We start from the raw sequence: 24,801 nt of genomic DNA on the forward strand, positions 1-24,801 counted from the left end.
TGGAATGGAGAAGATGACAAGTCTAGTTCCGAACACAATGCATCCGAGGACAAAAATGAAAGTAACAATAAAATGCAAATAAAATTATTTAATTGAGAGCAGAAGTAATAAGATATAACTTTTGTATGCAGAAAGTTTCGCGTCCTTACAATGGCTGTTGAGCCTGCTATTTATAGCTTTACCTAAGTAAACAAGATTCTAAGATCAAGCTCCTCTTAAATGATAATAAAAGAGTCATTGATGAATGTGTAACGGCAGACTATGAATGCAAATATTCTTTGTAACGGTCGCTCATTTAATGTTAGTAAATATTCCCTCATTGAATTATATCCGATGACAAACTTTTGATCTTCTCCCGTCGCCTACGCTCCCTTCATGATTTATTCGATATCGATTACATTCGTTGTATTCGGAATTGGTTATTCACTGACTTGCCCTTTGCTTATCTTCGATTCCATGTGTCATGTTACCATTCGACCATTTGTTATAATCCAATTTTACCCCCAAATAATTAATATAATCAAGGCTTGTGTTTTTCTGCATTATGTGCTTTTGGGATTTTTAAGTAGTAGTAGTCTATTCCGAGGACGTAGGCATCATTGGCGAACACCATTAACTCTTATGCTCAAATTTATCTTCTCTGATAATTTATATCTTAAATTATGCATTTTTCACATCCCGAAATGTATGATGGATCATCTAAAATAGTCGCATCAGAAATTATATAGTTAATATGGTTATGCGATGCAGTCGCTTTAGGTTAATGTTTCACCTCTGTCAATATAATGAAGTGGTTTATATGTTTCTTGTACACGAGAAGCTACACAGTTACATGTATAAAAAACCAGAAGACGCTAATATATATGGTACCACAGGTTACATATTCCAAACCACATATTCAGAGATATTCTCAAAACATATGTATTCTTGAACCAATAAAGAGAAATACCAAAACACAACTAGAGTGATACATAAAGCTTAATCAAAAATCAAAGTTGAGTTCAAATTCAAACCCACCTTCTTCCGCTTCTTCTACTTCTACTTCTTCTCCTTCCTCCTCCTCTTCTCCTTCATAGCCTTCTTCATGCTGCTTCTTAGGATGACCATGTAATAACTTTTGCCCTATTTTCCCAGCAACCTTTTTCATCAAATTCTTCTTATCATGTTCTCCTTTCTTTTGTGCCTTGCTTTCATCATTCTCATGGATTTCTTCTGGCTTGTCTTGAGCTGGATCATCTCCATGTTTGTGGTGTATATGGAACTTCTCCTCGATCTTGTGCAGGATTCTTGACATACTGGTTTGATAAACTATTCTATATATCTGAATTATTTATTCAGTGGTATCTTTTAAGAAAATGAAGAGAGAAATGGAAGTGAAGATAGTTGGATAGAATTAAGATGTGTAGCATTGGCCTATTTATAAGGTTTAGGCATTGACCAAAGCCCACACAATGACCTTCCATTGCTTTAGTGTCAGTTGAAATAGTCTTCTTTGGCTTCTTCATAAACGTGGGTGGCAACTGCTGGGACGGATTCCTTTTAAATATTGGCAAGTTGGGACTTATGATTAGGTGTCTTTTCAAAACGGTGCTAGTATTTAGTTCTTACTTTATGCAAGTTTCAAATAAACTTTTCCGGTAGTCTGTTACGTATGAAAAATAATACATGAATTCCACTTCAATAATCCGGAGATGGAGATTTAATTATCTAGAGATAAGAATATATAAGAAGTCAATGATCAGGATTAGAGTGCGTATGTTGAGCCTTGAGGAGGCTCAGGTTTTTGAAGGCCAATGTTCATACGCTAAATAAGAACATTTCTTTCTCTACTACTATCATTTGTTAATTGTACCATACGCAAGTGATTGCAAGTCGCAAAAGATGATTGATGATCTAATTTTTTTTCGGATTTGGTTACTCATAATTACTTTGAGTTGTGTCAAATTTTAAGGAAAAATAAACAAATAAAAAGTTTAAAGTAAAAAAATTTTCAAATATGGAAAATAATAAGTAAAGTGTGTCACATGAATTGAAACAGAACGAGTACCTTCTGTATATACAATTTTGTTATCATATTTCCACAAGCACATTAGCCATCAGCGCTCTCTCTTTAATATTCTCTTCTTTTTTTTCTTTTTTAAAATTTCACTTGTGTGGTCAATACTCTTTTGTAGGATAAATAAAAATATAGAGATATCCAATTTCGTTGTACCAACTTTCAATGATTCACATCTTTGACCACCCTAATTTTCTAAACAGTATGTACCCTTTAAACATTACAATTTACAAGTAGCGACTTATGATTGTGCGGCTCTTGGATTTCATTTTGGTTATATTTTGGAAAATAAGTTTTGCAAAAATTTTAAAAGAATAATTTTGGAATAAGATGAGTGTTCGAATTATTTTTTAAAGAAAAATATTTTGAAAAACAATATTTGTTTTAGTTTCCGGAAAATCTTGGATTGGTATTGCCTGATTGGTTTATGATAAATATTTTGGTTTTATTATCATACGACAAACTTATCCTTGGGGTTAATATCATGTATACCCGTAGATCTTTACTTACTATAACAATAAATTACTTTTTTTAAAAATTAATTACTTGAACTTGGCCTACTAGAATATAAAAGTTAAACTTTTATCATTATAGTATAAAGTAATAAAATAGTACCCATTTCAACCGTAAGTCATATTGATCAATAGATTTTGTTATTTTAATCGGTAAGTTTTACTCTCTATTTCAAAAAGATTGGCACTATTTTCTTATTAGTCTGATCCAAAAAGATTGATATTTTTTAATATTTTCTTAATATGAAGTATTTATAGTCACACAAATGCGATCGCAAGTTTCAGACCACAAATTTTAAAAGTTTTACAATCACACAAATGATATGAATTATTTAAGACCACATATCTCAAAAGTCTTTCACTCTTTAATAAAGTTTGTATCAAGTTAAACTAAGACAATTTTTTTGAATCGTAGAGAGTAGTTATTTTATGGTATTGTGTAAAGTTTAGTTTTATATATATATATATATATATATATATATATATATATATATATATATGTGTGTGTGTGTGTGTGTGTGTGTGTGTGTGTGTGTGTATTATAAATCTGTATTGCTGTAATAAACAATTAAACTTTCTGAAATATATAAACAAAACAGAAAGTTATTAATACTTGTTTAACGAAATAAATTCTGGAAAAACAGTATAGGAATAAATCGAGCCCACTGAATACACAGTGTGTCCTTAAGGACCCAATGTGCTAGAATATATCCTCCCAGGATAGAACGATTTAACTCACCGGAGTGTTGGTACCAAACGCCGGTGAACAGCGAGCCACTCGAAGACTGTAAAACACACTGGATTTTTTTGTGCAGAAGAAGAAGAAGAAGCAGCTCAGAAAATTTCGTAAGGAAAGATTCTGGGATTCAAACTCTATTTATAGAGTTGCTGGCATTATTTTTGAAAAGGTTTGCAATCTTTCAGAAACATCCATAGCTGTTGGAACAGGGTTGTTAATCCGGAAAAGAAAACGGGTCTGACCGGACCAAATCCGAAGCCGAAGCCGAGTGAGCGACGACGGCGCGAGGCTTGCCTTCTTCTTAACTCTTTAAGAGTTAGAAGAAGAGCAATTATATATATACTCATCAAAAACCTTTTCTTCCTCCAATATGGGACAATGTCCCTTTGCCAAGGAGGGAAATTCAAATATTTTATTTTTCCCTCTATTTCTCATTCACGCTCTTTAAGTTACACAAGCTTAAAATCCCAATAATATATATATATAAAGAATTGAGGGACATTGGGAAGTGATGTCCCACTATTCACTAACCAAGAATTGGGTTTATCTTTTTTCTCAGTTTTTTTGCATTTTCCTTGATATTTTTCAATTTACTTTCCAAATTATGTGCTCTGAAAGTCACGCCTTTGGACCAATAAAATTGAAACTGAAAAGTCATGTCTTTGCACTTTAATTTCATTAATTAATTGCCCTTCCTCTTTAACCCCCATCTTTTCACCCAGACCCAATTCAATCTTTCTTTGTCCTCCTTCAGCAAATATGGCATCAGATTCAACATTTTGCTCTCCCGCATGCTCTGTATAATGCTTTTTTGGTTTATTTTTCCTAATTGAAAAACATTAAGATACATTACTTCAACTCTTTGTAACGCATCTTCTATAAATTGCTGGTATACTGTTGATTATCTCTATAAATTGTTGGCATACTATTGATTATCTTTGTGTTGAATGATCAATTTACTTCTTCACTTTATCATATAAAGATATCTTCTTTTGTTTTTTTCTGCTAAATGACTTCACCTAAAATTCTAAAATGTTAGAGTGTCAATTCCTCAATAAGAGTAAAAACAAATATGTGATTGGTATTTTGGTATAAGTGAATTGCTATAAATCTAAACAATCCATATATGTATACTAACTATTTGAAGTTTATTTCAGGATAGACAATACCAGGTTTACTTTGTCTATGCCTCCCCTCTCTATTTTAAAATTTCAATCAACTAGAACTTCAGGAAGCATTTTTCACAGACAAACGTTGTGTTGTCTTTAATAGGTTGCATCACAGAATAGTCTTTTAACAGACATATTAATTGGTTGAACAATGTGTTGTCATTTTCCTGCACTATTTTTACTGTTGGTATATTCAATATTCATAATATATTTGAGGCCAAATAGTTAGAGAATGACGAATTTGTCTGACATGGTTCTTGGCCAAACATAATCACAAAAAAATATTGTGACCATAGGCTCTTGAAACACGGAAGGAAAATTTACACTTTTATTCTTTTAATGTTAACCTTACACAATCTTCTCTGCCTACATATGCAGGTTGATGCTGCTAATGGTAGGATAACGAAGACCAGAACAGTGCTAAGTCATCCATTTTTGATAGTTGAACTCTTTCAACAGGTAATGAAACACATACACTTATTGTGTAAACTGAGCAATTGTTAATAATTAATATATATGTTGACTAGAAAAATTATATATCTTCCATATTTTTGGGCTTTTTCTCTTAAATCCTCTGTTGATTTGACTTTTAAAAAGTTTAAAGTGTCGTAAATACAATGACAATTAAAGGGAAAGACACTGAATAAAATAAAACATGAAGAGACATGAACATGTCTGTTCATGTTCCACTCCTATGTAATATCTTTTTCTCTTGGTCAGAATGTAGTATATCTTCCCATAAATCTATCATTCTTCCCATTTTTTAAATTAAAAGCACTTAATACATCATAATGATCCAATAAATATAATTTTACCGTTACTAATTCCTCAAAAGGTTTTACTCAACAGGTGTGTATTCCTATCATCCTCTTCATTCAATAAGGATCTCCGAAATCTCTATCAAAGGAAAAAAATAAACACAGCCCTTTTGCTATCCACCAGAAAGTCCAACCGTCGTCACGACAAAAGTTAAAGGCACTCCTTTGGTGTTGGTCCCCATCACTGATTTCTCTTTCATGACTCCTCTCTCTGTGCATGCACCTTTGTGTATCTTTAACTCCATAGTCCATAATTGAAATATAACTATATTCTTTGTAGTATAATTGAGAGCACTTTAATTAACTTTTTGTTATTAAAAAGAATTACTCTTTACAATGGATCTAATGTTTGGTCTAAGCAAGGAGAATCAAAGTAAAGTAGGAGGGCTATGATCATTTTGCTGAAAGGTTCTGTTCTTTCTTCCAATTTTTCTGTATTTGTTGTATTTATGCTCCATATATATTCTAATCCTCAATTGAGGGTTTAATGAGATTTCTCATTCTATTATTTTGAATCATATGATGTAGCGGGTTTTGACATCGACAAAATAAAAACATAAACTCTAAAGCCATTTTCAACTGTCGTCTTCCTCTCTGCCATACAGTGACATAGGTAAACACTCCATTCTTTCTCTGCCTTCTCCCTCTATATATATTTCAATTCACAAGCATGTACATTCATGAGTCATGAACTATTCAGATTCAGGATGTTTAGAAACATGTACTATATATTACTCATGCATAATGATGTTTCGAATGCAGTTGCAGTTTATTGGGTGAATATATTGATCTAACTCGAGAAAGAAAGAGATCAATTTTGGATCTATGAAAAGTGAAGCGAAGAATGGAAAGATTGAGCTATTTGCGGTTAAGTTTTGGTGCTTTCACGAGACTTATGGAGACGACTATAAAGTATACAAGGTTATAAAATTTATATTTTCAATTCTTCATTCTCATTTTGTTTGGAAAATTTCAAAGTTCGCGATTACTAATATCATTACGAAATTGATTGAATGTATCAACCTCTTTTCCCCACTTATTTTAAAATCCCAAAGGAGACATAAAGTAATACTACATATTATTTACAATAATTATTACTATTATTTGTGAATAATAATTAAGCAGTGCAATAGGACATAGAGACATAAAGTTAATACTAAATATTATTTACAACCGTTATTACTATTATTTGTGAATAATATTTTTAAGAAGGAAGACGACGCAATAGGACATACACTACATATTTTTTCCGAAAAAAAGGTGTGTCAACTACTCTTCCAATTGAGAAGATTTCTTTGGAGCACAACCTGATTTCTTGCCATTAAAAAAAGATTATATCGAGTGAGTTAACTAGTTTTAATATAATAAAAAGTAGCTTTGTAATGAGGAAATTTTACCGATTTTAAAACTTTACTTATTCCTTTGTTGACCGTACAGTACTAGCTTCAATATTTTTTCCTGGTCAATACGTTATAGAGCAAGTAGGGAAAGAGTTGGTTGACGTTTTAAAAGACTAGTTGAGTATTTAAGATATCTAATCTAAATTTTATTTTTCCTTTCTCCATACCTCCTACCCTCTGAACTTCCTGGATTGAGCTGGTCCAAAGTGATATATAATTTAGTTAGCATCTGGGGCCACTTCAAATGTAAGTTTCTGAGTACATAATTGAAAATTCCTAGTCAGCTTTGTGAAATTGAAAAATAACTATTTTAAATTCTTACTATTAGAGTTTAATTAGTATTTAAATTAAAAGACTATTAGCATTTAATTACTCCTTTCGTACGAAAAATATTTGGATAAAAATAACCCTATCTAAAGCACAAAATAACTGGGGTAATTTCACTGAAGGTCATCCAACATATCATTTATTTCACAAAAGTCACTTATCTATTTTTCATCACTAAAATGTCACTAACTTAAAAGTCATTCTAGTTCAAAATTTATAAAATATTCAATAAAAAATATGACATGCATGGCATTACATTTAATTAAAAAATCTAACAATAATACCACATAAGCTTAAATAGACTATATCTAAGTTAGACTCATTTCTTCCTCAGTCCGATTTCGGGCAGTTTTTTGAATATTAGTATTAATTTTTTTTATATGAAAAATTCTTAAAAAATAAATTTTTCGGAATTCTAAAATAGTTTCCCGCATTTTTGCGCCAGAAAAAACCGACCGTCGGTCGGTTTATATATATATATATATATATATATATATATATATATATATATATGCGGTCGGTTGACCGCGGTCGGTTTTGGCCGAATTTTTTGTAGTGAATTTCTACTATGTAATTTCATTGTGGATATTTCTTACCAATATTTTGACTTTAATGGAATAGTAATTTGTGAAAATAAGTTTTTATTAGCTTGTTATTATTGTTTGTTAGTGGCACATTTATATGTTATGTGAGATTGAAGTCGGTCGGTTTTTCAAAATATTTTTTTTAAAATTTTTTTTTTTTACGAAACCGACCGACTTCAGTTGGTTTTTTTGGCGCAAAAATGCGAAAAACTATTTTAGAATCCCGCAAAATTTATTTTTTTAAGAATTTTTCATTTAAAAAATATTAAAACTAATATTCAAAAAACTGCCTGAAATCGGACTGAGGAAGAAATGAGTCTAACTTAGATATGGTCTATTTAAGCTTATGTGACATTATTTTTATATTTTTTAATTAAATGTAATGCCATGTCATATTTTTTATTAGATATTTTATAGGTTTTGAACTAGAATGACTTTTAAATTACAAAGGTAAAGTTGAGTGACTTTTAAGTGATGATAAATAGATAAGTAATTTTTGTGAAATAAATGATAAATTGGATGACCATGGGTGAAATTAACCCTAAAACAACTCCAATGATCGATATTGAATTTTACAAATTGATATATTTCCACTATATTCTTCTTCCTCTCTCGACTTCTAAAAACTGATGCTGAGTAGCATAAAGTCAATATTTAAATAGATGTCAATGCCATTACCATCGGGTAGATGTTGAAAAGGTTTCGTATCAACTGAATCACTGATCGATCCTAATTTTCTACATCGGGAAGCGCATGCTTCAAACCCTTTTGACACATTGTTGATACATGGCTAAGCCAACACCTCTATTTTAAAAGGCGTTTTTGGGGCGAGTCCCGAACCAAAAACGCCCCGGGGCGATGATGTGGGACGAAAGTCTCAAGAGGCGTACGCCCCACAATTTGGGACGTTCGGGGCGTACACCTGGGCGTTCCGGGCGCATTTTTTTAGTAAGGAGTAAGCCTCAGAGACTTTTTCAAATTAAAACAAAATTTGTTGAATTAGTCCTTCATATAATACCCAAATTCTCAAAAGTCAGTTTGGTAATTACTCAAAAGGTTTAAAAAAGAACTCAAAAGTATTAAATTTAAAAGTAAAAACCTTTTTTATTGATTTAAGCTCTAATTCATGATTTTTTTAATTTTTTATCTTGTCCGCTAGTGTGCTAATATCTCCCAAAAGCAATGAATATTTAATTTATTTTACAAATACAAAGAGAACTACATTTTTCTTCATAGCAGCAAATTCAAAGTTTAAATTGCAGGTTAATCATCCTTTTTGTTCCTCCATATAGAAAACTTTATTCTTCTAGACTCAAATTACTTGTGCTTGTAAGTAACGTATAATAGATTGTTATGATTATTGTTTTGTGGGGATGGAGCACACATATATATAGTTTTCTTCAATTTTTATGCAATTTTACCTGTTTATAAATATTAACTGTCATTATATTATTTTATAAAATATTAAAAATTAAATACTTATGGGGCTTACGCCCCGCTGAGGCATATGTAAAATGCTCCGCCTTACGCCCACGCCTTTTAAAACACTAGCCAACACCACACATCATTCATAATGGTAATAAATACACCGACCAAAAACTCTTTGATCAGACACGTGGAAAGCACAGAAGGAATTCATAATCAGCACTTGGAAAGTACGGAAGGAATTCATAATCAGCACGTGGCAAGCATGGAAGGTCTCCCTAGTTATCACGACCCAAAATCCCGTCTTAAGCATTGTAATGATACTTAATCTTTAAGACTAGGTAAATCAATTACTTACAACAGTTAAACCAGTTAAACATGATATTTTAAAGCAGAGTTTAAGAAAAACTTACCATACTATAAAAAAAATCCAAAATTTTCTTTAATCGTCTCTAAAACTATAATCCCCAAAATTCAGTTAATCGAGTATTTCCCTTTTTTAAAAGGGAAGAGGTCCAAAATTGCCCCTCTACTATGGTATATACTTTAAGTTTGTCCCCCGTTATACTTTTCGTTCAGATCCACCCCTAATGTTAACAAACTTTCTAGAATTGCCCTTAACCCTAACAGATCTACACCGTGGCAGCTGACTCCCTCAATTTTTTCCATGTCAGCTGCCAAGTCACTCGACCCCCTCCCTTCCTGCCACTTCATGCTACTCATCTCTAATCTCATGTACCCATTTATCTCTCCTCCTTTACCACCCCCACTTATCCGAACCCCTGACTTTCTCTCCTTTTCCATCGTCAGCCTCTTTCTTCTTAATCTACATAAATCGACAGTAAACTCATAACAAAACACACTTTCTTCATATTTACTTTATCACCATTAAACCTTTTCTGTTCTTGGGAGTTTTCCGGCGAGGTGTAGCGTGTAGAGTGGGTTTGAGGAGAAAGAAAAAATATGGGATGGAGAAGATTCCTGAAATTTTAAAATAATTTTTTTTTTTCATATCTCAAAGTGGGGGAAATGGCTAATGGATAAAAACTCATGGACCAATGAGGGTAATCTTTATATTCTGGAGAGAGAGAAACGGAAGATATTCTTTGGTGATTGGAAATGGATGTTACTTTAATGGTGAATTTGTTTTGGATTGAAAGAGGAAAATGAAGGTCATGGAGTCTGGTCTGTGATGATGAGGTTAATTTTAATATGGGACCTGTTGATATGGCAGCTGATGTGGACAAATTAATAGAGGGATTGGGTGCCACGGTGTAGATCTGTTAGGGTTAAGGGCAATTCTAGAAAGTTTGTTAATGATAGGGATGGATTTAAACGAAAAGTATAACGGGGGACAAACTTAAACTATATACCATAGTAGAGGGGCAATTTTAGACTTTTTTCCTTTTTAAAATAAGAGTTGAGGAAAAAGGACAAAGAAAAACGGAAGAAAAAAGACAAACATGATCTGTAGAAGGCCGCCTATTATGGCGTCAAAAGAGATGCCATCAGTGTTAACAATTCCCAATTTGGATTGATATCTTTCTCGTTCTCATTCTCGCCTTCCCTCGCTTCCCCCCCCCCCCTCCCCCCAACCCTAACTCATTCTTCTCTAATTCACTTTGATCCTTCTAGAAAATTCAGTTCTATGAACTAGGATGAACTCCTCAATAATATTTACTCTAATTACCCTATCCCTTTTATTTGCTCCGCCCCCGAAACCATGATCGCTCCTACCCTGTCGTCGCCGCCGGTGATGGTAGTGATGTGGTAACCCAATACGACTGTCGGTGAGGTATGGAGGTAAATTATAGAGGGGGAGAAGGTAGCAGGGAACCATATATGACTTTAGATGATTTCTTGACTAAAATGGGGCGGCTATAGAGGAGGATGTTAGAGTTCCGGTGATTTCTCTGCCTGCTACTGCTGCTGCCGCCAACCATAGACGCGCCGACTACTGGGGTTTTATGGTGGATAATATGGGAAATTATCAGTTTTCGGTAGCCATGCAGAACGAACCGAGGGGTTATGGTATGGAGCCTGATATAGGATGTGGTAATGGGGTTGTGACTATTGCTAGGAGTGGGAGATGGGGAGTGTTACGGGTAAAACCGGGGCTAATGAGCACCCCGACTTTTCGGTGGGTCAAACGAAGTAAAAGACAACTATATAGAATCAAAGTTGAGAACTTCTCGTACTAAGGCCCGAACGGAATGCTCGCCACCGGGCTCGATACAACACCCCCCGAACCCGGTACAAGCCCCATGACTTCGGAAAACATAACAAAACGGTTACACATGACTAACAAAGGACCGTGATATCCGCGCCCAGCCGGATATTACGGCGTAGATCTCGGCCCGTATCGGCAGCAAATCAGTGATTAACAAAAAAGAAAATTTTTACCTTTCTTAGAACTGTACTAGGGATGAAACTTTTCTACTATATAAATGGAGTAACTTTTATTCAAGAGGCATATTGTAACACGTATATCAATGCAATATAAACTTGTTTTCTTTGCCTCTAAGTTATTCGAAAGTTCTTATTTTTGTTCATAGCTCTTCATACATATTTGGCTCCGAATAGAGGGCAGAACAATTTTTAAGCTCAGATCTGAGCCCGGACTTAACATCATAACTGGTTTGGTTATTTATTTTATCTTTAATTCGCTTATCAAACGTTATTGATCACTTATATTGAATCAATCCACATATCCTTTAACATATATAAATTCAATTGTTATCCATTTTTAAGGGTAAACAGTTTGGCATTCACCGTAGGGCTAAGGATAATAATGGTGGTTTGATACGAATTTTTATAACACACTCTATTTTATGCTTGTTCTTTAAGATTTTAATTTCAGGTCAACCTAAAAATGTCAAACTCTCAGTCTACTCACTTGAACGTTGATGTTGAGTTTGACCATCATGGCGAAAATGACAATATGGTGCCTAGCAATAAGGTTCCCTCTGCTGATCCCAACAGAGTCCCAGTTGCAGATTCAATCAATGCTAACTCGCATGTGGCCATCAACGCCAACCTGCCGACCGACCCTGAGAATAACGTTTGTGGAGGAGCCCGACTAATGGTTCGAGGTACGCCCGAAGGTGAAAGCGAAGGGGGCAGTTTGCGGGTAATCTTTGAAATGTTACCGTCCCAACATACGGTGATAGTGTAGCTGCAAAATCAAAGCCGCACCCCCAGCAGGGTCAAACCCGAACCATCTCAGGAAAACACACAAAATAATGAGCAGGTCACTGAAAGGCCGCGTGAAACTGAGACCGGTGTCAGCCCCGAAGTAATGAAAATGCTTGAAGCACTGACCAAATGGGTGGAGTCAGGTGAAACAAAAATTGAGGCAAACGACAAGAAGGTAGAGACATATAATTCCCGGGTCGATCAAATCCTAGGAGAGCCCCCAATATTGAAAGGCCTAGACTCCAAGAAATTTGTCCAGAAGCCTTTTCCTCCAAGCACAACACCGAAGCCAATTCGAAGAAGTTTCGTATGCCCGATATACCGAAATATAACAGAACCACGAATCCAAATGATCATGTTACCTCCTACACATGTGCCATCAAGGGGAATGAATTGGAATATGATGAAATCGAGTCAGTTTTGCTAAAGAAGTTCGGAGAAACTGTTAAAAGGAGCAATGATATGGTATCAAAACTTACCCTCAAATTCTATTGATTCGTTTGCTATGCTTGCATATGCTTTTGTGAAAGCGCATGCCGAGGCCATCAAGGTCAAGACGAGAAAATCGAACCTCTTCAAGGTAAAGCAAAGAGACAATGAAATGGCCAGGTAGTTCGTATCAAGGTTTCAAATGAAACTGATGGACTTGCCTTCGGTTGCTGATGATTAGCCCGTTCAGGCGTTCACTCAAGGACTTAACCCCATAAGCTCCTTGGCTTCACATCAGTTACAACAAAATTTGGTAAAGTACCCGGCGGTAACTTGGGCCGACATCCACAACAGGTACCAGTCAAAAAATCAGAGTAGATGATGATCGACTCGGGTCCTCTTCTGGGTCTGTTTATCCCATCAAAACTAATGACAGGTCTAAGAGAGTCGTCGATGATGAACCGAGACCAAGCAGAGACTGATACCAACCGTATAGTAGAGATCGAAGGGGTAACGAATCTGGGCGTCACCCTACGAGGAACAAGAAGAGGAGCGATCGAGGCCACAGTAGCCGGGACGATGAGCAAGAACGGTTTCGATAGGCCACTCGGGGCCAGGGAGGCACCAAGATTATCGGAATATAACTTCAATGTTGTTGCTCCCATCATCGTATCTGCCATCGGGTGCATCAAGGATACCAAGTGGCCTCGACCATAGCAGTCCGACCCTACCTAGAGAGACCCAAACTTGATATGTAAGTATCATGGCACTCATGGCTACATGACCGAGAACTACCGATAATTAACAGAAGAAGTGTCCCGGTTATTCAATAACGGACATCTTCGAGAATTTCTGAGTGATCGAGCCAAAAATCACTTCAGGAACAGGGACTCCAACAAACAAACCGAACAAGAAGAACCTCAGCACTCCATCAACATGATCATTGGAGGGTTCAATGTCCCTCAAGGGCAGTGATAAAATGCACTAAAGTATCTATCACGAGGGAGAAATGCACCCGAGATTATATCCTAGAGAGAACCATTTCATTCAATAATGCGGATGCCGAAGGCATCGTACAATCTCATAATGATGCACTGGTAATATCTGTACTTATCAATAAATCTCGAGTTAAGCGTGTGTTGATTGATCCAGGTAGCTCAGCCAACATCATCATATCAGGGTCGTAAAACAGTTGGGTTTACAAGACCAAATAGTGCCAGCAGTCCGGGTGTTGAATGGATCTAACATGACATGCGAAACCAGTAAAGGGGAGATAACCCTACCGGTGAACACCGCCGGGACCATCCAGGAAATAAAGTTCTATGTGATTGTAGGGGATATGAGATATAACGCTCTATTCGGAAGACCATGGGTTCACAACATGAGGGTGGTACCTTCGACCTTGCACCAGGCATTGAAGTTCCCTACACCGGGAGGGATCAAGACAGTATACAGAGAGCATCCGGCTGTAAAGCAGATGTTCGCAGTCGATGAAGTACACCCGGTACCCGCCATTTCGACATTAAAAAGTGTGGAGTCATCCGAAAAGGCCTAAGTTAAATAACAATCACCGATGCCGGTCCTGGTCGGATCGGAGGACTTTGATGAGGAAGATGATTACAGAGTTTCGAGATCGTTCTTAGCTCCTGATGATACCGACTCTACCAAATCAGCGGTCGAAGAATTGGAGCAAGTCATATTGACCGAGCACCTGCCAGATCGAAAGGTATACCTGGGCACGGGGTTAGCCCTCGAGCTCAGGAATAAACTCATTAATTTTCTTGAAGATAATGTAGATTATTTTGCTTGGTCCCATCTTGACATGACAGGGATCCCACCGAAGGTAACCACTCATAAGCTGAGTTTCGAACCGAAGTTCCACCCGGTTAAACAGAAGAGAAGACCTCAATCCGAGGTCAAGCATGCATGCATCAAAGATGAGGTATCTAAACTCCTTAAAATAGGGTCCATTAGGGAAGTTAAGTACCCGGACTAGTTAGCTAATGTAGTAGAAGTGCCTAAAAAAGGAAATAAGTTAAGAATGTGTGTAGATTACAAAATTTTGAACTAGACATGCCCTAAGGATTCCTTTCCTTTACCTAAGATTGATAGGATAGTCGACGCGACGGCCGAGCATGAGATTCTCAGTTTTCTCGGTGCCTATTACGGGTACAACCAAATTCGGATGGACCCGGGCGATAAACAAAAACTTCCTTTATCACTATATTCGGTACCTATTGTTATAACATAATGTCGTTTGGATTAAAGTAAACCAGTGCCACTTATCAAAGCCGTTGGCCCAAGTGAAGTTTGTTTTGATGATTGACAAAGGAACTCAAGCATGAACAAGGTCCATACACAGTGTACACAGACACGGGTAGATTCGAGCACAAGGGATGCACGTGAAGGAGATAGGCTTAAGTTGTTATATCTAATTCTCTTGAACGAAAAGGTTGGATAAGTGATAAGGAGAAGGACTCCTTACTCGAAGAGAACTCTATCCAAGATTGGGAGGAGTTAAAAGTTGAATATAACTAGAACTCTTCCACCAAGGAAGAGTATAGCATTGGAACTCTAGTTATTTCCTATTCTACTAACTCTATATATTTCAGGATGTTCTCATTTACATGCAAGCACAAATACTGAAGTTAAATGCGAGTTGAGAGCAAAATAGCAAGGCATTTTGCAAGTAATTCGTGTGTGATTCAAGTGTACAAACCTGAAGGTACATGAACCAGATATAAGAACCAGTTTCAAATGTCTGTCTTTTATTCTAGTTTCATTGTAGTAGGACTTTCAATTGTACCATTCAGCTTTACTTAGAAGCAATTGTACTAGGTACTCTGAGTGTCGTATTCAAGTTAGAGTTAACTTGAAGTTGTTACAACAACTAGAGGCTGGTTGCCATAAAGGGATTAGAGGTAATCCTTAGGTTTACAAATAGTTTTGTAAATGCTATTTTGGCTAAGAGATATAGTGAAGTGTTGGGGAAAATCCTACTGAGTAGTAGGTCGTAGTTTTTTCACCTTTTGAGCCGGGTGTTTTCCACGTAAAAATACTTGTATTCTTTAATTTCCACATTTATTATTCCGCAACAATAGTATAAGGAACACATAGAAGAACCAGGTCCTTCTATAATCAGTGCACGCAAAAATTGGACACCACACAAATCATCCCCCTATTGTGTGGCATTGAAGTATAAAACATCAAACGCCTAGTAAACCGGATGGCTATCTAAAGGAAAAAGTATTTGTCAAGCAACCTCCGGGCATTAAAAGCAAGGAATGTCCTGATCATGTGTACAAGCTTGACAAGGCAGTTTAACGGCTCAAGCAACCTCCGCGAGCATGGTATGAAAGATTGTCAAAATTCTTACTTGAGCATGGCTACAAGAGATGTAAAATTGACAATACCTTGTTCTTGAAAAAAATAAGATAAAGATCTCTTGGTAGTTAAGATATATGTTGATGATATAATATTTGGAGCAACTACTTATAAGTTAAGTAAAGTATTTACTAAACTAATGGGGAGTAAATTTGAAATGAGCATGATGGGTGAGCTTAATTTCTTTTTAGGCTTATAAATTAAACAAAATTCAAATGGAACTATGATCCATCAACAAAAGTATGTGAAAGAGTTGCTTAAAAAGTTTGAAATGGAATATTCCAAAGAATTTGACACACCTATAGCAACAACCACAAAATTGGATATAGATGAACCTGATTCATCTGTTGATCAGAAGTTGTATAGGGGAATGATCGGTTCATTGTAATATCTCACCGCCAGTAAACCTGACATTGTTTTCAGTGTAGGCCTTTGTGCTAGATTTCAGGCAAATCCAAAGGAGTTTCACTTTACTATTGTCAAGAGGATCTTGAGATACCTAAAAGGCACAACTGATCTTTGCCTATGGTACCTAAAAGGTAGTAATTTTAACTTGGTGGGATATGCTGATACTGATTATAAAAGTTTCCTTGTGGATAGAAAGAGCACCTCAGGTATGGCACACTTTCTTGGCTCATGTCTTGTGTCTTGGACCACCGAAAAGCAAAATTTTGTGGCCTCGTCTACTGCTGAAGCTGAGTATGTTTTTGCTACCTCATGTTGTGCTCAATTATTGTGGATCAAACATCAATTAATGGACCTTAGAATTGATGTAGGTTGTATCCCCATCTTTTGTAAAAACACTAGTGCAATTAGTATGACTAAGAACCCGGTTCATCACAAAAGAACTAAGCATATAGATGTTAGGCATCACTTTTTGAGGGACAACTACAAAAATGGTTAGATCACTATGGAATTGTGTGCTACTGACAAGCAAATAGCTGACATATTTACAAAAGCTCTAAGTAGAGATCACTTTGAAAGGAACATGTTAGATGATTAAGATCACCTAAAAGGAACCAGTTCTAACTCAAAAACATTGGTTAGAAAATATGTGAATTTTGTACATAATTAGATTAGATTTTGCTCAGTCTCATACTTTCACCAGTATACTCTTGTGCCATGTGCTAAAATGTCGCATTAATCTCTAATGATATTATCTTTATTTTCTCGAAAAATTTAGATTTACACATCTAGTATTTGATAAAATGATCAAGTGAGCTGGAACTATGAACTCCTTCCTAATTTGTGTTTAATTGTTGACCGGAAAGAAGTATCATAAATATCCCATTTGATAAAAATAATTTATCAATCTTTCCTAGTATAGTCATAGTCCCAACTGCCCTCATTTCAACAATAAAATTTACATTACTAACATACTCCATCAAGCAACAATAACTACAGAATAAAGTTTTAAGTATAATGAAATTAATTTACTATCAGCACATACATTAGTGTAGGAGAATTCTAGGGGTTTTGACTTTTGGGGGAAAATGGATATTTCTTTAATAGTGACTTTTGAGTTTTTTAAACATGAATGGAATGAAAATAATGAGGAAAAGTGGCAAAAAGAATAGCATAATAATTTATTAACAGACCAGTACCTGAAAAATCTTATCATGGATATGAAAGATTGGAGAAGACTTTTAAACTTTTCACTATACATGATAGAAAAGGTTAGAGTAATAACAATTGAGACTTTTATATTACAATAAGATAAATAGAAAAGTAGGAAAAGGGACAATATAATTGAGGAAACTACGAAATTTTATTCATACGATCCTCAACAACACTGGTACAAATGGGGAAGAAGGCTTAAAATTGTTTCCACTGATAGACCATGACTCCATGAGTGAAACAGCTAATGATATCTTCGGAATTGCATTCATCACTGCTCGAGGTACGTTGCTCTTGGTGAGTTTAAATAATTGTGACTAATAATTGAGAATTTTAAGCTTTTCAAATTGTTGGGCACAATGTTTTTCCAATGATTTCAACCCTGCAGGTTATCATTGGAATTTTAGCATTAATTCTCTGGGAGTCAATTACTCAAATGGTCACTGGACTATCCCTAATTATCTAGTAAAGTCATTTTTCTTTCGTTTATAATAGAAAAGTCACTTAACTATGTCTATAACACTTAGAAGGTCACTCAACTAAATTTCTCAAACTTTTGATGGCTAAATATCTATTTTACCCTCTAAATTTTTATTTTTATAAATTTTTTAAATATTATGATTTTTTTTTCTTTTTAATCTGTCTTATGAACTTACCTATAGAACAAATAAATTTTATTATAAAGTAAAAAAAGTGTAAAATATTTTTTATGCATATATAATATTGAAATAATAAATAATTGAGCCTAAATTTTAAGCATATATAATATATTATCAGCTATATCTCTATTTTGCATTGTTTATATTAAACGTATGGAATATAAGTTTTAAAAGTTTTTATTCTATTTTATTTCAATTTTGTAATTTTTTTAATAGTTTTTGTCATTATTATCAAAATCATTTCATATTAAATTTTTTATTGTACTCAATTAATTTATTATTCTAACATTATCTATGCTTTAAAAATATTTTGCACGTTTTACTTTATGAATAAATTTATTTGCTTTATAAGTAAGTCCATAATATAAATTAAAAATAAAATATAATATTCAAAATATAAAAGAAAGAAGATAAAGGTTGACAATTTAAAGGGCAAAATAGATATTTGACCATTAAAAGTTTGAGAAATTTGGTTGAATAACCTTCTGAGTACTATAGATATAGTTAAGTGACTTTTCTGTTATAAATAAAAGATAAATTATTTTACCAAATAATTATGGATAGTTGAGTGACCATTTGAGTAATGAACTCCATACCATGTATACTATATAACTCAACTGGATATCGTTTAACTTCTGTTAAAGGAAAGATTTATTTTGGCTATATTATCAAAATTCACGGAAAAGATAGCTCAAGAAAGTATAAACAACTTTTGAGTTTTCTAATTGAGTCTTCAACATGACTCATGAAATCTAACATTGCCAATACAAAGCATAAAAGTACTGATTCCAAAATCACTAACTGAAATCATGTAGTTATATTCAAGTTTTTACCGCCAAAAGACATTGAATTTCCAAAAGAAGTTGCAAGTACTGATGCTGATGAGGTTGCTCCAAAATCCAAATGTTCCAGTTCCAAACAATTGTTGCACAGAAAGATCAATTCCAACTATTTTTTACTAATAACAAATAAACATTAAACCGATTCAGAAATACAATGTCTAGTATCCGATATATTTTTGCAAATAAAGAAAGAAAATATGGATTGAAAGAAGATGAATTCTTGGCCAAAGTAGTTAAATCAACATAAGGATTCGTTGCACGGTCATCAGAAGACATAGAACTCGGCGTTTAAATTGATCCAATTCAGATATTGATCTCTATATAATACTTATATAGTAACATATATTTATACGAATTTAGAAAGAAAAATGCCGACTTTTCATATTGAAGGGAAACGAATTGTTAGCCAGAGCAGAGAATAACCGACATAAGAATTTGATTAAATTACCTATTTTCGCGCTTACTCGCCAATTTCTTCGATTTATTCAAACCATTCGCCAATAATGCAAAGTACGTAATATTTCATTTCATACTGATACTAATGTTGCGCAATCGATGGGATAGATTCCGATTGATGTGGAGAAGATAAATATAAGGCATGGAGATTTTGGGTTTGAAACGTTTGTAAAGAATATTAAAAGACACGCCTTTTCTGATTCCGGTTGAGACATATTTTTTAAAAGTTTAATAATTGAGTTTATTGTGTTTAAATCCCTAAATATTTGAGGTAATAGATAAATACAACCCCTCATCAATAAGAGATGCCACATTACTTTCTGAGGTCCCTATTTTATAAATATAGATAAATAGATAGATACTCAATTATTATTAATCCAAAAACAGTTGATGTTCAATTGTAGCTCTAAGATAAAGTGCACCGTTTCAAAATAAATTCAAACCAAAATCTCCACGTCTTTTGTTCATCCAAACGATTAAAATACTTAATTGCATCTCGTTAGCAAACAAAAGCAGCGTTTCAAAATTATGTAGGCATCCCAGAAGCCATCGTGCCTCTTCGGAATCCAGATCCACCGTCTAAAATCATCTCTTTAAAAATTAGTTCCTCCTATGCCTGTTTCTCCTCACTATTTCATCACCCCTCTCTCTGCATTTGTCTATCCTACAAAGATTATAAGGAGACTTTCAGTGATTCTCTTCCGTATTATACTAATAACAACATCTTATATCTCTATTTATGCATAACTTAGTACTGAATTAAACCATTCATGATGAGATGAACTTTCAATTTCTCAATACGTTGCGTTGAAACAAACAGGTTTGAGATATTTTTAATATTTGTTTATTAAATTATATGTGTAAGTGGCAAAACATAGATAGCTATGGTACTCTCTGATTCTATATTAGTACATAATAATACTCTTTTCTATTTTTTTGTCACCTTGACTTCATTTCATGGTATGTTCATATTTTTCTGTAATCATAATCTTTAAAAGTATACTTCACAAAAAAGGACTTTCTATATATTTCTTTTCTATATATATATATGAAAAGTTAAAAAATATCATATAATAATCCAGAAATTGCAATGATCCAATGAGTTCGAAAGAATTGAACGAGGAGGTATGAGGTGAAAATCTCATGTTCGATTTTGTAGAGTGGCATTAAGAGTGACTTATCTGTCAACTTTTCCACAATTACCCCCATAAAAACAAACTCTATTTTACGTAAAGTTGACAGAGTACGATTAACCTCTGCATTTGAAATCACTGCTTATATACCCTGTATTGGAAATAATTTATAAGAACATTCTGTAGTCTTAGTAAAAGGGGAAGGGTTAAGGATTTATCGACAATATCAATATTCAGTTTACAATTAATATTATTTAAAAGAGAGAATCAAATTCAAACATTTTATTGTAAAATAATTTAATTAATTTTTTCTCATATTTAAATAAATATTAAAAAAATACTATATATTCTTGAGATATAACAAACTAGATAGTATTGCATACTCTCAACTATAATGCATGCAGACAAAAAAAAAACTACAAACTAAATACCATATAATATTGGTATACAACAAAAGAAAAAAAATTATATCTTGTGAACAGAGCGTTTGAATCAGGTGATTAGCCTTGCAGATTATGAATAGGAAATAAAGGAAAGAAAAAAAAATGCAGAATAAAGAAAGAAGAAATTTATTTATAGTAAAAAGACAATTCCAAAGAAGATAGGAGAATGAGAATGAAAATAAATTGAAATAAAAAAGAGCATAAAGGGATTGTAGAAACAAAAAAAAAAAATTAAATTAATTAAGGATAATTTAGAAAATATAAATTTACAATAAGGATATTTTTGTCTTGAAAAAATTAATTTTTTTTCTTCTACTCCTACTTTTTGTAAGAAGCTAAAATTTGTAGCTTCTTACCAAAAGCATAAAAATGGCTTCCGCGGCTCAAAAGTACTTCTCTATCTTAGTCAACCACTTTAAATTTCGGAAAAAAAAAATCTGATTAAAAAAGCGCTTATGGCCTCAAAAGCCTAGCCAAACATGCTCTTCGTCTTTTCTTTTTAATGCTTTATCATCTTTCTTTTCGGTTCCACCATGTTAATTTTTGAGGTTATACCCCTTTTCCTCTGCTTACATTTATCCTCTCAACTTTGAATCTTAGTATTCACTCGACAACAAAGATATACAGAGATGAAAATAGAGAAACAACGAGATTTAATGTAAAATGTTTGTTAGAAAAGAATTTATAAGTAACATATTTCAGGAATAAGAGCGTTATTATTTTATAATACTTTCAAGTTTTATTAAAAGGAGAATTGATTAGTTTTGAGTTAGACATAATTTTTATAGATAAAAAATTACTTTAAGTATTTGTCATGTTTCATCTTTTTCTTTACGGACTAATTTATAAGTAATAATTTTTTATTATCATACGAAGCGCAGATAAAGTAACTAGTATATATATATATATATATACTACATTCCAAACCACCTATTCAGAGATATCCTCAAAACATACGTATTCTTAAACCAATAAAGAGAAATGCCAAAGTACACAACTGGAGTGATACATAAAACATAATCAAAAATCGAAGTTGAGTTCAAATTCAAAACCACTTTCTTCTGCTTCTTCTACTTCTACTTCTTCTCCTTCCTCCTCCTCTTCTCCTTCATAGCCTTCCTCATGCTGCTTCTTAAGATGACCATATAATAACTTTTGCCCTATTTTCCCAGCAACCTTTTTCATCAAATTCTTCTTATCATGTTCTCCTTTCTTTTGTGCCTTGCTTTCATTATTCTCATGGATTTCTTCTGGCTTGTCTTGAGCTGGATCATCTCCATGTTTGTGGTGTATATGGAGCTTCTCCTCGATCTTGTGCAGGATTCTTGACATACTGGTTTGATAAACTATTCTATATATTTGAATTATTTATTAATTCAGTGGTATCTTTTGAGAAAATGAAGAGAAAAATGGAAGTGAAGATAGTTGGATAGAACTAACATGTGTAGCATTGGCCTATTTATAGGGTTTAGGCATTGACCAAAAGTCCAAAACCCACACAATGACCTTCCTTTGCTTTAATGCACAGTTGACATAGTCTTTTTTGGGTGCTTCATAAACGTGGGTGGCACCTGCTGGGACGGAAAAGGAAATACTTAAATTATGTTCTAAAAGTATATTCCTTTTAAATATTGGCAAGTTGGGACTTATGATTATGTGTCTTTTTGGATTTGGTTAAATTTGTTTTTTAAAATGGTTCTATTATTTAGGTTTTACTTTATGCAATTTTCAAATATACTTTTCCGGTAGGCTGTTACATATAAAAAATAATACACGAAAAGAAGTTTCTACTTAAAAAATGCGGAGTGGGAGATTTAATTATCTAGAGATAAGAATATATAAGAAGTTAATGATCAGGATCAGAGTTCGTATGTTGAGCCTTGAGGACAGTTCAAGTTTTTGAATGCCAATATCCGGTATCATTTGTTAATTGTACCATACGCTACGCAAGTCGCAATAGATGATTGATGATCTAATTGTTTTTCGGATTTGGTTACTCATAATTACCTTGAGTTGTGTCTAATTTGAAGGAAAACTGAGTAAAATAAAAAGTTTAAAGCTTTAACTCTTTACAAATATAAAAATATATAATTTCTTTTTGAACAAACTAATAAGTAAAGTATCATATAAATTGAAATATAGAGTACGTTTTAGGTACTTGCCAACTGTATATACAATTTTGTTATCATATTTCCACAAGCACATTAGCCATCAGCGCTCTCTCTCTAATTTTATCTTCTTCTTTTTTCTTTTTTTAAAATTTCACTTGTGTGGTCAATACTCTTTTGTAGGATAAATAAAAATATAGAGATATCCAATTTCGTTGTACCAAATTTCAATGATTCACATCTTTGACCACCATAATTTTCTAAACAGTATGTTACAGTTTAAACATTAAAAGTAGCGACTTATTTGTTTACACTAAAAACGGACAACAATTGAATTTATACGCGATTTTAAGGATACGTGATATAACGTGGCACAAATTGAGAAATATATATATATATATATATATATTAAAATTGACTATGAAAGAAATAAATGCAAACCGGACGAATCAAATATCCTTTGCCCTCAGGTTCGATCACCTTCAAACCAAGTGAAGATTCAAATGATATAAGAATAGAGTAGTAAAATGTTGGAAGTTAGAAGAAGGCAGTATATTACTTTCTATTGCGTGAATATGATCCATCATACAAATGATCAGACCCCCTTTATATAATAAGGGAGTCCTACTCTTGATATAATTCTAAATACAGTAAGGAATCCCATGATAGGCTAATTAATCGGCCTCTTCTTAATACGTGTCGGGATTTTTGCCGCGATCCTCGCCCGATTGCGGATATTTCGGCTTTTCGTTGTTTGGCTCGGTAAGCTTCCCTTGGTCTCGTTCGATCTCTATCTTGCTCGGTCTCAATCTTGCTCGGTCTCGATCTTGGCCGATCTCGATCTTGATCGATATTTGGGTCACGAGCTCGGCAATCTAACTCGCACCATGGTTCGATATAACACGAGTTTGAACCTTGCCCTATCATGTTCTAGTCTCGATCATTCATACGAGGGGCAAGCCCGATTTTGATCGTATACAGATAGTCCCCTCGTTTCTCGGAGAGGAGATGACGAGAAACGATATGAATTTTCAAGCTCCATCTCGACGGGTAATGACGTAAACGACGAACGCCACTGGTATACCCGATCATGACATAAGCAACAACTCAAAATGTCCCGTCGGTCCAGTTATCAAGGTATTAAATGCTTGTCAGTCGCTGGTCGACCACTACTGGTTTTGAACCGTCACCAGCAAGCAATAAGTACCCTAGATTTTTCTCATTCAAACTTTTACATTCAAAGCTCTTCCTACTCTTGCCTTTTGTTCAAAACTCCCTTTGCTTTACAACTTTTGCACCCAAATTTCTTGAGTTCTCATCAATCCGTATACTATCTTAATTCTCTTTTTTCCTGTTCTTTAATGGCGAAAACTTCTAAGACCGTACCGCAGAAAGAAGCTGCTTCTTCATCACGGCCCGTCGGCGGTGAGGCTGCGGCGGAACCTCAACCTGAGGAATTCATTCCGGCAGGGTGCCCGACTGTTACTGATTTTAGGTTCGAAAAG

At 34.2% G+C, this 24,801-nt stretch overlaps 2 long non-coding RNA genes across 2 annotated transcripts; one reads left to right on the top strand and one right to left on the bottom strand.

Annotated features, from left to right (window-relative positions):
* Nucleotides 1-835: 835 nt before the first annotated feature.
* Nucleotides 836-22,820, bottom strand: LOC138903482 (uncharacterized). Its single transcript, XR_011412610.1, has 2 exons — nt 22,263-22,820; nt 836-1,060 (listed from the first exon to the last, which is right to left on the bottom strand). It is a non-coding gene; the product is annotated as an uncharacterized lncRNA (long non-coding RNA).
* On the top strand, nt 5,325-6,339 carry LOC104092300 (uncharacterized). Its single transcript, XR_685423.4, has 3 exons — nt 5,325-5,702; nt 5,823-5,907; nt 6,057-6,339. It is a non-coding gene; the product is annotated as an uncharacterized lncRNA (long non-coding RNA).
* Nucleotides 22,821-24,801: the final 1,981 nt, after the last annotated feature.

The sequence above is a fragment of the Nicotiana tomentosiformis genome, chromosome 1 (assembly GCF_000390325.3).
Source record: "Nicotiana tomentosiformis chromosome 1, ASM39032v3, whole genome shotgun sequence".
Classification (NCBI taxonomy): domain Eukaryota; kingdom Viridiplantae; phylum Streptophyta; class Magnoliopsida; order Solanales; family Solanaceae; genus Nicotiana; species Nicotiana tomentosiformis.